General features: G+C 48.4%; 1 protein-coding gene across 3 annotated transcripts in view; it reads left to right on the forward strand.

Annotated features, from left to right (window-relative positions):
- LOC128698240 (uncharacterized protein DKFZp434B061) overlaps nt 1-12,470 on the forward strand; it is a 774,041-nt gene that overhangs the window by 624,072 nt on the left and 137,499 nt on the right. The gene's annotated exons all lie outside the window — the stretch shown is intronic.

Below are 12,470 nucleotides of genomic sequence, written 5' to 3' on the forward strand. Positions count from 1 at the left end.
ATTGCATCAGACACATGTGTATGTTTGGTATCTTTATTGTTTACAAATAAAAATATTAAACCGTTGCAAATGTGTCTTATTCTCCAAAGAGAAGTGGCAACGTTGCAGCTCCCTCATGAAAGCCGGAGACCTGTGTTGCATGACTGCAACTCTGCATTCCCCTCCCCATCACCTCCCTCATGACGCCCTCACCACCCACACCAACCCTCGCCCCATAACACTCTCGCCCACACAACAGCTGGAGTTTAACGTCAAAGTTACTGAGAAACGGACATAAAATAATGCGTTTATTATTGCACGTGTGTTTGTGTATGTTTGTTGGAGAGATGCATGTGTTGTTGTGATGAGTGAATGTTAACACTATGATACCCTCCCCACCATCACCCCTCCCTGATATCCTCCCACCATCACCCCTCCCTGATATCCTCCCCACCATCACCCCTCCCTGATATCCTCCCATCATCACCCCTCCCTGATATCCTCCCATCATCACCCCTCCCTGATATCCTCCCATCATCACCCCTCCCTGATATCCTCCCATCATCACCCCTCCCTGATATCCTCCCCACCATCACCCCTCCCTGATATCCTCCCCACCATCACCCCTCCCTGATATCCTCCCATCATCACCCCTCCCTGATATCCTCCCATCATCACCCCTCCCTGATATCCTCCCATCATCACCCCTCCCTGATATCCTCCCATCATCACCCCTCCCTGATATCCTCCCCACCATCACCCCTCCCTGATATCCTCCCCACCATCACCCCTCCCTGATATCCTCCCATCAACACCCCTCCCTGATATCCTCCCCACCATCACCCCTCCCTGATATCCTCCCATCATCACCCCTCCCTGATATCCTCCCATCATCACCCCTCCCTGATATCCTCCCCACCATCACCCCTCCCTGATATCCTCCCATCATCACCCCTCCCTGATATCCTCCCATCATCACCCCTCCCTGATATCCTCCCATCATCACCCCTCCCTGATATCCTCCCATCATCACCCCTCCCTGATATCCTCCCATCATCACCCCTCCCTGATATCCTCCCATCATCACCCCTCCCTGATATCCTCCCATCATCACCCTTCTCTGATATCCTCCCATCATCACCCTTCTCTGATATCCTCCCATCATCACCCCTCCCTGATATCCTCCCATCATCACCCCTCCCTGATATCCTCCCATCATCACCCCTCCCTGATATCCTCCCACCATCACCCCTCCCTGATATCCTCCCATCATCACCCCTCCCTGATATCCTCCCATCATCACCCCTCCCTGATATCCTCCCACCATCACCCCTCCCTGATATCCTCCCATCATCACCCCTCCCTGATATCCTCCCATCATCACCCGTCTCTGATATCCTCCCATCATCACCCCTCCCTGATATCCTCCCATCATCACCCCTCCCTGATATCCTCCCATCATCACCCCTCCCTGATATCCTCCCATCATCACCCCTCCCTGATATCCTCCCATCATCACCCCTCCCTGATATCCTCCCATCATCACCCCTCCCTGATATCCTCCCATCATCACCCCTCCCTGATATCCTCCCATCATCACCCTTCTCTGATATCCTCCCATCATCACCCTTCTCTGATATCCTCCCATCATCACCCCTCCCTGATATCCTCCCATCATCACCCCTCCCTGATATCCTCCCATCATCACCCCTCCCTGATATCCTCCCACCATCACCCCTCCCTGATATCCTCCCATCATCACCCCTCCCTGATATCCTCCCATCATCACCCCTCCCTGATATCCTCCCAACATCACCACTCCCTGATATCCTCCCATCATCACCCCTCCCTGATATCCTCCCATCATCACCCTTCTCTGATATCCTCCCATCATCACCCCTCCCTGATATCCTCCCATCATCACCCCTCCCTGATATCCTCCCATCATCACCCCTCCCTGATATCCTCCCATCATCACCCCTCCCTGATATCCTCCCATCATCACCCCTCCCTGATATCCTCCCATCATCACCCCTCCCTGATATCCTCCCATCATCACCCCTCCCTGATATCCTCCCATCATCACCCCTCCCTGATATCCTCCCACCATCACCCCTCCCTGATATCCTTCCATCATCACCCCTCCCTGATATCCTCCCATCATCACCCCTCCCTGATATCCTCCCATCATCACCCCTCCCTGATATCCTCCCATCATCACCCCTCCCTGATATCCTCCCATCATCACCCCTCCCTGATATCCTCCCACCTTCACCCCTCCCTGATATCCTCCCACCTTCACCCCTCCCTGATATCCTCCCACCATCACCCCTCCCTGATATCCTCCCATCATCACCCTTCTCTGATATCCTCCCATCATCACTCTTCTCTGATATCCTCCCATCACCCCTCCCTGATATCCTCCCATCATTACCCCTCCCTGATATCCTCCCACCATCATCCCTCCTTGATATCATCCCACCATCACCCCTCCCTGATATCCTCCCATGATCACCTCTCCCTGATATCCTCCCATGATCACCCGTCCCTGATATCCTCCCACCATCACCCCTCCCTGAAACCATCCCACCATCATCCCTCCCTGAAACCATCCCACCATCATCCCTCCCTGAAACCATCCCACCATCATCCCTCCCTGAAACCATCCCACCATCATCCCTCCCTGAGACCATCCCACCATCATCCCTCCCTGAGACCATCCCACCATCACCCCTCCCTGAGACCATCCCACCATCATCCCTCCCTGAGACCATCCCACCATCATCCCTCCCTGAGACCATTCCACCATCACCCCTCCCTGAGACCATCCCACCATCACCCCTCCCTGAGACCATCCCACCATCACCCCTCCCTGAGACCATCCCACCATCACCCCTCCCTGAGACCATCCCACCATCACCCCTCCCTGAGACCATCCCACCATCACCCCTCCCTGAGACCATCCCACCATCACCCCACCCTGAGACCATCCCACCATCACCCCTCCCTGAGACCATCCCACCATCACCCCTCCCTGAGACCATCCCACCATCACCCCTCCCGGAGACCATCCCACCACCACCCCTCCCTGAGACCATCCCACCATCACCCGTCCCTGAGACCATCCCACCATCATCCCTCCCTGAGACCATCCCACCATCATCCCTCCCTGAGACCATCCCACCATCATCCCTCCCTGAGACCATCCCACCATCATCCCTCCCTGAGACCATCCCACCATCACCCCTCCCTGAGACCATCCCACCATCACTCCTCCCGGAGACCATCCCACCATCACCCCTCCCGGAGACCATCCCGCCACCACCCCTCCCTGAGACCATCCCGCCATCATCCCTCCCTGAGACCATCCCACCATCATCCCTCCCTGAGACCATCCCACCATCATCCCTCCCTGAAACCATCTCACCATCATCCCTCCCTGAAACCATCCCACCATTATCCCTCCCTGAGACCATCCCACCATCACCCCTCCCTGAGACCATCCCACCATCACCCCTCCCTGAGACCATCCCACCATCATCCCTCCCTGAGACCATCCCACCATCACCCCTCCCTGAGACCATCCCACCATCACCCCTCCCTGAGACCATCCCACCATCACCCCTCCCTGAGACCATCCCACCATCATCCCTCCCTGAGACCATCCCACCATCACCCCTCCCTGAGACCATCCCACCATCACCCCTCCCTGAGACCATCCCACCATCATCCCTCCCTGAGACCATCCCACCATCACCCCTCCCTGAGACCATCCCACCATCATCCCTCCCTGAGACCATCCCACCATCATCCCTCCCTGAGACCATCCCACCATCACCCCTCCCTGAGACCATCCCACCATCATCCCTCCCAGAGACCCTCCCACCATCACCCCTCCCTGAGACCATCCCACCATCATCCCTCCCTGAGACCATCCCACCATCATCCCTCCCTGAGACCATCCCACCATCATCCCTCCCTGAGACCATCCCACCATCACCCCTCCCTGAGACCATCCCACCATCACCCCTCCCTGAGACCATCCCACCATCACCCCTCCCTGAGACCATCCCACCATCACCCCTCCCTGAGACCATCCCACCATCACCCCTCCCTGAGACCATCCCACCATCATCCCTCCCTGAGACCATCCCACCATCACCCCTCCCTGAGACCATCCCACCATCATCCCTCCCTGAGACCATCCCACCATCATCCCTCCCTGAGACCATCCCACCATCATCCCTCCCTGAGACCATCCCACCATCATCCCTCCCTGAGACCATCCCACCATCATCCCTCCCTGAGACCATCCCACCATCATCCCTCCCTGAGACCATCCCACCATCATCCCTCCCTGAGACCATCCCACCATCATCCCTCCCTGAGACCATCCCACCATCATCCCTCCCTGAGACCATCCCACCATCACCCCTCCCTGAGACCATCCCACCATCACCCCTCCCTGAGACCATCCCACCATCACCCCTCCCTGAGACCATCCCACCATCACCCCTCCCTGAGACCATCCCACCATCATCCCTCCCTGAGACCATCCCACCATCACCCCTCCCTGAGACCATCCCACCATCACCCCTCCCTGAGACCATCCCACCATCACCCCTCCCTGAGACCATCCCACCATCACCCCTCCCTGAGACCATCCCACCATCACCCCTCCCTGAGACCATCCCACCATCACCCCTCCCTGAGACCATCCCACCATCATCCCTCCCAGAGACCAACCCACCATCACCCCTCCCTGAGACCATCCCACCATCATCCCTCCCTGAGACCATCCCACCATCATCCCTCCCTGAGACCATCCCACCATCATCCCTCCCTGAGACCATCCCACCATCACCCCTCCCTGAGACCATCCCACCATCATCCCTCCCTGAGACCATCCCACCATCACCCCTCCCTGAGACCATCCCACCATCACCCCTCCCTGAGATCATCCCACCATCATCCCTCCCTGATACCCTCCCCACGTCACCCTGTCCCAATACCTGCCTACTACCTGTTCACTTGTTTATATACTGCTTCCATATTTTTCTATTTTCCAAGATTTCGACATTTTTCGTGTGCAGCGACTCGCATACACTCGCTTTGCCAGAATTCTTCTCCTTTAATTTTAAAGGAGTGGTCAGTAGCTATACACTTAGTCACAGTCTCCTTGCCAACAGGTATTACTACTTTTGCAGATAACCATTATGTAATTTGAGAAAAATCTAACAATTTTTGCAAAATGCTATAATGCTAGTGTTGTGAGATTGATCTGTGAAAACCTACATCTGTGGTTATATTGGTGGCCCATGCTAACCTTCCTGTGGAAATAAATGGTATAAAATACCGATACAATGGACATATAAACACATATGCAGTATAATGTGATCTGTTATTGACAACGTTTCGCCCACACAGTGGGCTTTATCAAGTCACAAACAGATCTGTTTGTGACTTGATAAAGCCCACTGTGTGGGCGAAACGTTGTCAAAAGATCACATTATACTGCATGTGTGTTTACATTTCCTAACCTTCCTGTGGTGTATCTATATTTTCTTATTTCAATTCTTGCTAGTTCATGCAAGGTTTTATTGAGGTCTTGTTCTGGAACTTGTGCGTTTTGTTCATTTATAAATTTTCTCGGTAAACCACGGAGATTGCTTACGTTTGTGACGTCTGACTTGCAGCATTGGTTACAAGTTGGAAAATTTAGGTTTAGAAAGGATATAGGAAAGCACTGGTTTGGCAATAGAGTTGTGGATGAATGGAACAAACTCCCGAATAGCGTCATTGAAGCTAAAATGTTGTGTAGTTTTAAAAATAAGTTAGATAAATATATGAGGGGGGCGTGGGTGGGTGTGAGTTGGACCTGACTATCTGAGAGAGGAGACAGAATATGTGCAGGTGCAAGACTACAGAGTAACGCTAGTGATGTCTCGTCTTCAGTATTACCATTTGAGGTAAGACACATATGCAACAGTTAGACAACTTTATTCCGAAACGTTTCGCCTACACAGTAGGCTTCTTCAGTCGAATACAGAAAGTAGGCAGGAACAGTAGAGATGTGAAGACGATGTAATCAGTCCATCACCCTTAATGTCGTAGAATTTGGACTGATTACATCGTCTTCACATCTCTACTGTTCCTGCCTACTTTCTGTATTCGACTGAAGAAGCCTACTGTGTAGGCGAAACGTTTCGGAATAAAGTTGTCTAACTGTTGCATATGTGTCTTACCTAACAACCTGTCGGTATTGTATACCATTTTGATGTTCATTACCATTTGACCTTTACTCGCTTAGCTACCCACAACAGCCACCTCTCACCCAGGTACCTATTTACTACTGGGTGAACATGGGGACAGGGTGAGAATCAACATTAAAATGGTATAAAATACCGACAGATTGTTAGGTAAGACACATATGCAACAGTTAGGTATCTTTATTTCGAAACGTTTCGCCTACACAGTACGCTTCTTCAGTCGAGTACAGAAAAGTTGATAGAAGCAGAAGATACTTGAAGACGATGTAATCAGTCCATCACACTTAAAGTTTTGAGAGGGACCTGCCCTCCCAAAGAAACCTACGTCTCACCTCCTGGCACTATATAAGGCTCCATCCTGTCACTTCAACTTCATATTGTTTCAGACAACGGAACAATGCTCTTCTCCAGACTGAGGGACTGACCACCTCAAAACTTTAAGGGTGATGGACTGATTACATCGTCTTCAAGTATCTTCTGCTTCTATCAACTTTTCTGTACTCGACTGAAGAAGCCTACTGTGTAGGCGAAACGTTTCGAAATAAAGATACCTAACTGTTGCATATGTGTCTTACCTAACAGGGTGAGAATCGCCTAGGTACCTATTTCCTATTAGGTGAACATATCTTCAGGAGGGAATTGTAGTACAAGGTCTTACACGTAGTGTCAACTTGATGGTTCATTTTGGAACTCGGTGACCCCGAGGTCAGGTTCCTGACCAGGTCTCCTGGATCATAGCCTGATCAATTAAGCAGTTGCTAGCAGTAACCGGGAGGGCTAGCCTAGGACTGGGGCAGTGACTGCTAAAAACGACACAGTCCAATGTGAGCACCACAGCTCAGTTGATCAGGAACTGACTTTGAAGACACCAAAAGGACGTTCCTGATCAGGCGGGCTGTGATGTTTACGTTGGACCGCTTACATAAGAACATAAGAATGTAGGAACACTGCAGAAGGCCTACTGGCCCATACGAGGCAAGTCCTTATCAAAACGACATCTACCTAAAGCTACTCAAGAAATAACTCCCGTACCCCTTGACACCAATCAAACCCAGCCCCTCCCACTCATATATTTGTCCAGTCTCTTCTTAAAGCTACCCAAGGTCCTAGCCTCTATCACCCCACTGGGAAGACTGTTCCACGCATCTACAACTCTGTTAGAAAACCAGTACTTACCTATGTCCTTTCTAAATCTAAATTTATCCAACTTAAATCCATTATTCCTGGTTCTTACCTGGTTCGACACCCTCAGTACTTTATTAATGTCTCCCTTGTTTATGCCCGTCATCCACTTATACACTTCAATGTTATCTCCCCTCATTCTACGCCTCTCCAGAGAGTGGAGATTTAAGGCTTTAAGTCTATCTTCATACGGGAGGTTCCTTACACAGTAAATCATTTTAGTCATTCTTCTCTGTATGTTCTCTAATGAGTCTATGTCCATCCTGTAGTAAGGGGACCAAAACTGAGCAGCATAATCTAAATGAGGCCTCACTAGTGATGTATAGAGCTGCAAAATAACTTCTGGACTTCTGTTACTTATACTTCTTGAGATAAATCCAAGTAATCTGTTGGCCTTGTTGCGCACACTAAGGCACTGCTGTCTTGGCTTTAGATTTCTGCTTACCATGACTCCCAAGTCTTTTTCACATTCTGTATGACCAAGCTCTACTTCACCTAGATTATAGCTTCGAGGGTTATTTTCATTACCAAGTGCAAGTACCTTACACTTATCCACATTAAACTTCATCTGCCATTTTTCAGACCAAGACATTAATTTGTTCAAATCGTCCTGGAGTTCATTGATATCCTCCTCAGAGTGAATTATACGGCCTATCTTTGTATCATCAGCAAACTTACTCATGTCACTAGTAATCCCTTCATCAAGGTCATTAATGTAAATTATGAACAGGAGAGGGCCTAAAACTGATCCTTGTGGAACGCCACTAGTGACTAATCCCCATTCAGATTTCACTCCATTAATGGTAACTCTCTGCTTTCTATTGGTAAGCTATGCCTCAATCCATGCTAGAACTTTACCTCCTATACCATGAGCTGCCACTTTTCTCAAGAGTCTCTTGTGAGGTACTCTGTCGAAGGCTTTACTAAAATCCAAATAAACAATATCATATTCCTTATCACTGTCAACTGCCTCAAATGTTCTATTGAAGAACGTCAGTAAGTTTGTCAGGCAGGAACGACCTCTCGTGAATCCATGCTGAGATTCATTTATCAAGTTATGCTCTTCAAGGTGACTTCTGATAATGTCAGCTATAATTGATTCTAATAACTTGCCCACTATAGATGTCAGGCTTATTGGACGGTAATTTGAAGGAGTGGACTTATCCCCTGATTTGAATATAGGAACCACATTAGCCATCTTCCACATCTCTGGCACAACACTGGTAAGGATGGACGCATTGAATACACTCGTTAATGGCTGACTAAGCTCCATCTTGCATTCCTTAAGTACCCTTGAAAACAACTCATCGGGTCCCGGGGACTTATTTTGTTTCAGTTTGTCTATCTGTTTAATAACCATGTCCCTCGTGACAGTAATATTAGTTAACTTAAATTCATCAGGAACTAAATAATTGTTAATTACTGGAATCTCATTTACATCTTCCTGTGTAAAAACTGACAAAAAATAGTCATTAAATAAGGAACACATTTCCAGTTCATTATCCGTCAGCTGTTCATTCCCAGATTTCAGAGGTCCTACTTTTTCCTTCACCTTCGTCCTATATACTTAAAAGAACCCCTTTGGATTAGTCTTTGATTCATTAGCAACTCTAATTTCATAGTCACGTTTAGCCTTTCTAATCGCCTTTTTTACTTCTCTTTTAAGCTGAACATATTGGTCAGTAAGGTTAACCTCTCCTCTTCTGATGCGCCTATAAATTCCCCTTTTCTCCCCTAATAGATGATTTAGCCTCCTGTTAACCCATTTGGGATCGTTATTATTAGACCTAATTTCTCTCTGGGGAATGTATATACTCTGGGCACTGTACATTATTAAGAAAACAATCATAAAAGCAGATCCCTTCATATTCATAAGTATGATTATCGTCAATAAAATCATTAGCTAGATAACCCCAATCAAGATTAGACAGATGTTCCCTAAGTCCATTATAATCGGCAGAACGAAAATCAGGGATTTTTTTACCACCAACAGCCTCTCAAATCAGGTTTTCAGTAGGGATCTGGTCTGGGACCTATGTGCTGGGGTGATGATCCCAGGGACTATATATAGGTAAGCAGTGTTCTCTTTTTTGGGATGTATGGAGTGAATGAGAGGCTTACTGATGCTGTTTGGTTCTTTCTGTCCCCCTCCTCCCCTCTTCTATCCCTCCCCTCCTCTTCAACCCCCTCCCCTCCTCTTCAACCCCCTCCCCTCCTCTTCAACCCTCTCCCCCTCTTCCTCTTCTCGTGCCTCTACCTCTTAGATAAACCTTAATTACATTTACTAGGTTTTATATGTGATTTACCTGTGACTGGTTTCGGGAGGTTTTCTACTCCGGCGGCCCGGTGCACGGCCAGGCCTCCCTGTTGATTGCTTGGTCAACAAAGTTGTTGCTGTTGGCGGCCCATATATCCATCACAGTGTGGTTGGTCAAGCACCGCGGAGGCACAATATGAGAGCCAGTTGCTCCTTGAAAACTTCTACACTTCTTTCATTAAACTTTATAATAGTTAATTCTGAAGTGTATATATATACTGGGAGATGTACGCATATACATTGTTGGTTGATTCTAGTGTATATTCACCATAAAATTTTTAAAGATATTCTAATTTTAATTAAGCTTGACAGGGTATGTTTCCTGGTGTGAGCGAGGACGAACACTAGAGTCTGCCCTGTAATATATTGTGGCAGAGGGAGAGAAAACGTAGTGACAGGCTAGCAGCCTAGCTTCTGGTGTCAGTGGTATTAACGTAGTTACAGGCTAGCACCAAGTGTCAGTGGTATTAACGTAGTTACAGGCTAGCATCAAGTGTCAGGGGCATCGACCCCACAGAAACGTCGTTCAGGTAATGGGATGGAAGTGTGGCAACAGCCAGGTACAGGTTGCTCTGGGTGATGATTTATTAGTCAGGGAAAATCCCTCTTGACGCGAGTCTTAGTTGAATGATGATCAATGTTGTGCTGATGTTCTGTGGTCCGGCACGCCAGTAGCGGCCACTGGAGCGCCTCTGCTGGACTCGAATTCTGAGTGCTGTGTATGAGGTACAACTAAGTCATCTTAAGTGACACAGGTACGGTTGAAGTAGAGGTTAATATACTCACTTCGTCTTATACTGTCTCCAGTTTCAGCTTCTTCGATAAGTTACGTTTTCTTCTCTGAGTAGAAGAGAAAAATATGGAACTTAGGAGTGATCCTGGTAGATCTTACATATGAAGAATATAAAGAACGTAGAACTTACGTACACGTGACACACCCATCCCTCGTTGGTTTTGCAACTATCAGTAGAGTGATAGGCTGGCTAATAACAGGTTTACAACAGACACTGAGAGCAAGTAATTCGTTTTTTTAGATAACTGTCGTATTGCACCCAAAGCTTGACAGACCACATCATCAACAGGATTCAGGATGATGATCCTTCGAATCAACCTATATTAAACTAGAACTCCTGTGAGATCCTCGAGCACATGGCTTGAGCCAGCACATCAACATTCCGATCACCAAACATGTCTTACACGTTCTACTCTCAAATGCTCACGACTCAAGAAACTGGTTTTGTTATCGAACTGATTGGTAGGTCAAGAAGAAACAGGAAAGAGGTGTGGGGATGAGGTGAAGTGATGGACATGAAGAGTGGGAAGAAGAGAATGATGGAGACAAAGTTAAAGGCATGATAATGTAAAACTAGAAAGTTAGCTAAAAACGAAAGAGGTCAGTCTTTTTACTTTGGGTGATCATTGTTACATCTGAATTTTGTCAGTGTGAGGCTTAGTGTAGTGCTATCGTGGATTACACAGTGTTTGTGTTGAGGGTAAAGTGGCTTATCACCCACTTTAATTCCCTCTCAGACCAGATCTCATGGTCAGTCAGGCTGTTGTTGCTCGCTGCACGCTGACGCAGGCACAAGAGCTTGGCTGATCAGTAACTGTTTAAAGGAACTTGCCAAGTTACCTGTTGGAGATAGTCTGTCTTTAATGACATTGTATTTTAAGATATAGAATGTCTTATTGTATTTTAAGATATAGAATGTCTTATGTTTGAAGGGGTTGAAAATCCTAGGACAAGTACTTATCAGAATGTAGTTGCAGGGGTCGATCCACAGCTCCTGGTCCCACCTCTTCGCTAGCCGCTACTGGCTAGTGAAAAAAATTACCCTACATCTTAAAACTGTCAGTGTCAAGGTCGTTCTACTTCCTGACCGCTCCAAGACTGAAGACATATTTCATATCATTCCTGCAACTCGTGAGTCATTTGTTTTCAATTTCAACTGTGCTCTTGCGTATCTGTTACCATTCTCAGTCTGTTCCTGTGTGTTGAACTCGTGTTAGTGTAGAGTAGAAAACTGTGTGTATAAATTTTCTCGAATGTGGCAGTGGTACAACGTGTCATGCAGTTCCGTTGCTACAGTATAAGGAAGGGGAGGATATGTCAGTGTTGTGGGTTAGTGCCGTGTTTGAGCACCAAGATGTGGTGGTGTGGGTTAGTGCCGTGTTTGAGCACCAAGATGTGGTGTTGTGGGTTAGTGCCGTGTTTGAGCACCAAGATGTGGTGGTGTGGGTTAGTGCCGTGTTTGAGCACCAAGATGTGGTGGTGTGGGTTAGTGCCGTGTTTGAGCACCAAGATGTGGTGTTGTGGGTTAGTGCCGTGTTTGAGCACCAAGATGTGGTGTTGTGGGTTAGTGCCGTGTTTGAGCACCAAGATGTGGTGGTGTGGGTTAGTGCCGTGTTTGAGCACCAAGATGTGGTGGTGTGGGTTAGTGCCGTGTTTGAGCACCAAGATGTGGTGGTGTGGGTTAGTGCCGTGTTTGAGCACCAAGATGTGGTGGTGTGGGTTAGTGCCGTGTTTGAGCACCAAGATGTGGTGTTGTGGGTTAGTGCCGTGTTTGAGCACCAAGATGTGGTGGTGTGGGTTAGTGCCGTGTTTGAGCACCAAGATGTGGGGGGGGGGGAGTTGAGTGTTGCTTCTGAGCTCCTTGATGGGACAGGTAACAGGGGACGGGTCAGTGTTGTGGGCCAGCAGGCGCCTGTGTGTGGGTCAATAG

This window comes from Cherax quadricarinatus, chromosome 63 (genome assembly GCF_038502225.1).
Source record: "Cherax quadricarinatus isolate ZL_2023a chromosome 63, ASM3850222v1, whole genome shotgun sequence".
NCBI classification, from domain to species: Eukaryota; Metazoa; Arthropoda; class Malacostraca; order Decapoda; family Parastacidae; genus Cherax; species Cherax quadricarinatus.